Source organism: Apium graveolens, chromosome 9 (assembly GCF_009905375.1).
Source record: "Apium graveolens cultivar Ventura chromosome 9, ASM990537v1, whole genome shotgun sequence".
NCBI lineage: Eukaryota > Viridiplantae > Streptophyta > Magnoliopsida > Apiales > Apiaceae > Apium > Apium graveolens.
The window spans coordinates 10,832,944-10,837,297 of record NC_133655.1 but is presented as its reverse complement, the minus strand read 5'-3'; positions in this window follow the sequence as shown (position 1 = coordinate 10,837,297).

The following is a 4,354-nucleotide window of genomic DNA, read 5'->3' as shown; positions in this document are numbered from 1 at the left end:
TCCTTGTAGCTTTAACCAATCTTACCGAGTCAATCTGAATCCAAAGTGATTCTTGACAAAGTTTGATATCAGCTTTTCTTCTTTATTCCTCAAGACTTGAGCTATTGTAGCCTTGACTTGCTTCAATTCTTCACCCTGACTTCCAATCTGGTAGATTGCAGTCCTTAGTGCTGAGATGTGATTTCTTTCCAAACCATCACCAAGTCTGATTACTCTTGGATGGGAAGAGTATTCATTGTAGCACAGACATTTCTCTTTCAGAATCACTTCAAGTTTCGTATAATCCTTCTTCATTGGAATTTCACTTCCATCATCTTCAACTATATTAGGAATGAATTCTGTAACCCTTAAACCAGAAATTCTTGCTTTATCCCTTATGGTCTTCATTATGAAATTTGACCATCTCCTGGTAATCTCAGACTTTATCTCTAAAAGATAATGAAAGAATTGAAGTTCTTTCAGAGATTTGTTCAGCACATCTGATTCTGACATTTGATATGTTCTTCCATCTTCAAGAAATAGTATCAGATTTTCTTTGACATTATGTTTATCATGAGCATCCAGTACCACTTGAACTTATATAACATTATCAAGGTGTTTCTGTGTAACTTCTTCAAGAGGTTTGTCAGTCAATAAAAATGGATCTCTTGTAAGCACTTCAACTCCTGTCTTGATTTTAGCTTCATCAGAACCTAGTCCAGCTCTGTCTCTTGCTTCTCTGGCTTTTAATCCCACACTCATTAAATCAGATAGCAGCTGGCTTTTCTTCGGATCTGATGGATTAACATTCTTCTATAGGAGTTTTCTCTTATCAGTAAATGTCAATTTACTCAAATCAACTTGAGCACTGTCATAGGTTGATGTCTTGATCAGGATTTGCTGTTTCTTCTATAGCTTGCTGTCCTTCATTCTGAACAACTTGAGCTGTGTCAGAGGTTGTTTTAGATTCTTCAGTTATCTTCCTTTTCTTCAGAGTTTGAACAGTTTCATCTACTACAACAACATCATCAAATACTTGAACCAGTTTGCATACAGGTTTTATCAGGATTTGAGGAATCTTCATCTCCTGTGGCTTTGTTAGTTCATCAATTTTTCCTTTCCCCTTATCTTTGGGATCAGTTTCAACTTGTGATCTTGTCTTGGGCTTTTAAGCCTCAGAATTTGACTTCTCCTTGATCACAATGCCTTTTGCCTTAAGCATTGGAGGTTTCTTTGCATCAGAAGCTTTAGACTTAAGATTTGTCTTCTCAGCTGCAAATCTAGCTTCTTCCTCCTTTAAATTCTCTAAATCTATTCCAGGATTATGTTTGAGAAATAATCTTATAGCAATCTCTTCATCAAGTGTCTGAATTTTGGGATCTTTGTAGTAGACAGTAGTCTACTTTCCCTTCAGCTTCAAAGTTTGCAAGAACTTCTGAGAGTCTTAACTTTCAGCTTAAATCAGAACATCAGAACTTGATATCAGATTTTAATTATCAGAACTTGCTATTAGATTTTGAGCATTTACAGCATCAAAACTTGTCTTCTTTTGAGTAGAAGATTTACTTGAATCAGAAATTAGTTTCCTTGAAGAAACTTTGCTGCTTTGCCCCTGACCTTGACCTTGACCCTTGCCAGGGTTTCCCTGGTCATCTTCTTTGTCATCCTTTTTCTTCAGTACTTGAGTATTAGAGCATTTGGACTTAACTAACTTAACTACCTTCTCCCTCTTTTGGCATCATCTGGTAGTAGGAGAGAGAGAAGAAGTTCTACTGAATATTGAATTTCATTAAGTTGAGCTTTTTGAGAAGCCTGATTTTGCAGGACCTCAGTAATTTGGGCCTGTTGCTGTTCTTGAACCTTCTCAATAGCTTCAACTTTCTCAGAAATAGGTATGATAAACCTCTTTTTATCTAGCTTGATCTCCATATCCAGCTTTTCAGCTTTTTCCAGAAGTTTGTCAACCTTTTCATGAGTTGTAGAGTGTTGACCTCGAAGAGACTTGATATTTAGAGCTGTGACTTTGAGTTGTGTCTTGAAATTAGAGTTAGTCAACAACTAATCAGCTTTAGCAATATGCTCTGTCAGAACTTTTGAGCTTGGAATGAAATCAGATTCATTCCACTTCTTGGTCCACTCCACTCCTCTGTGAGTTTCTTTGATCTCCTGGATAGTGAAGGAGTTGCCTGAGTAGCATCAGAACTTGAAGTTCTTTTTCTCGTTAAAATATTAGAATTTTCAGCTTCAGTTTCTTTCTGAGAAGTTGCCTTTTCAGCTTCCACAGTCACAGGTTCTGATGCATGAACCTGTGCTTCTTCTTCATCTGATTCATCCCTAAAGATCATCCTTCTTCTCCTTGGTGGAGATTTAGGAACAAATTTTGTTCTTCAAGGTTTAGATCTTGATGTTACAACAAATTGTTGAGGTTGAGATTGTGCTGGCTGGAAATATGTTCTGATGGTTGGTTGTGGTTGTGGTTGAGAAGTATGAGCTGTTTGTGTAGTGGTTGTTGGTGCTGATGGAGGTTGGGATGGTTGTACATCAGGATATATAGCACTGTATGTGAGAGGGTCAGAGTTTACTAAGACCTGTTTGACTGACTGTGGAATTTGGAGGGGTCTTAGTACAACCTTCTTATTATCAGTAGATAATAAGTCAGTGAAAGCCGTTTTAGCAAGTTTAAAGGGTTCAATCAACTCACTAGCTAGTTGGGCCTTATCAGAACTACAGAAACTGTAAATAAGTTGGAAAAATCTAGTAAAAATATACAGTATTTTTGTCCTCTTGCATCCTATCCCCAATAAATCCTAGCACAACACTAGCATAATCAAAATGAGTTTGATTAATGAGAAAATACCCAATTTGTTGACTCAGGATTGGGATTGCATCAAAGTTGGAGCACTTGTTGGCAAAGGCCTTGGTGATGCAGTCGAAAAAGAAACTCCACTCCCTCCTGATGTGGGGCCTCTTCAATTGTCCCAACTTGGACAAAGATTTTTCATAACCAAGGTTTGCCATCATCTGTTGAAGAGCTGGTTCCCCAACTTGTGAACTGTAAACACAGTTTTCTGGAAGATGTAATGCCTGTCGAACAGCTGATAATGTAACCAAGTGTTCATCTTCCCCTGTTGTAAATATGATGCTTGGGGACCCATTTGCACCACCATCATCATAAACACCACTCCTCCAAAACTCCAGTACTTGAGTTCCTGAGAGTGGTTTTGGTTGGGTCAAAGTATACCCAATCTCACTTCGAGATAGAAAATCTTAGATGAAGTGAAGTTTTGATGGACCTTCATTCTTAGAAAGAATAGCCATGTAGTTGTTAGGAACAAACTTGGCTCCATCATAAATAAGATCTTTTGGTGCTATTCTTGTAGAGAAATAAGTGAGAAAATGTGTGTTTGCAAAGTGTTTGATAAAATGCCTGTGAAAAATAGAGCTTCAGAGAATATTAGAAAGAGAGAGAGAATAATAGAGATAAGAAAAGAATTAGAAAGTAGGTAAAAGATTGTAAAATCTTTTAACTCCCATATATATACTCTCTCCACTCAACATCTCTTTTTGGAAGTAAAACAGACACTTTACACCTGTCAGCCAGTAAATAGTTAAAGCAGTAGTTGGTGGGCACGAGAAATAAGCAGTAATTATTGTGCACATGCAGTTGTCAAGGCAAACACGTTTCCCACTAACCAAATGATTATGACTGTTTTTATCTCACTTAATTATTTTCTGATAAATATGACCGTTACAGTAAAACCACAAATAAGTCAAGTAAATAAATAATGCCACGTAAGCATCAAAGTTTCCATCAGGATTTGTATCAAAACTTGACTATTATCAGAATTTAACGGTCATCAGAACATGGCTTCTGTACTCAAAAAGTGAATGTCGGTTTCCGTGATTCTTCATACAAATACTAACTAGTTTCTTCAGAGTTTAATCATCAGAACTTTCATCAGAACTTGTCCTCAGAATTTATGCAAATAATACTGAACTGTTTGTCAAAAACAACTTAATCACCACAGTAATTTTTATCATTCATATGGAGTGAGAGTGTGTGTATTTGCAAATGATCAGATAAAGATTAAAGTCTGATAAACTTCAGTATATCTTAGAAATAAGGCATAGCTAAGAAAAGTGCTTAAAATATGTCTTTAATTTTGAAGTCTACTATAGAATAAATTTATGCAAGAGTCCACCTCAACTGTTTCTGCTCATTTTATGCATCTTTTGACATTCTTTTTACAGTGGCTTCTCAGTGTAAGTGAGTCACAACTGCTATCAGAATTTATGCTATTATCAGAGTATTTCTCCAGTAATCAGAGAATGTGAAAAGTCACCAAGAAAAATTTATTTATTTTTCTAATGCATA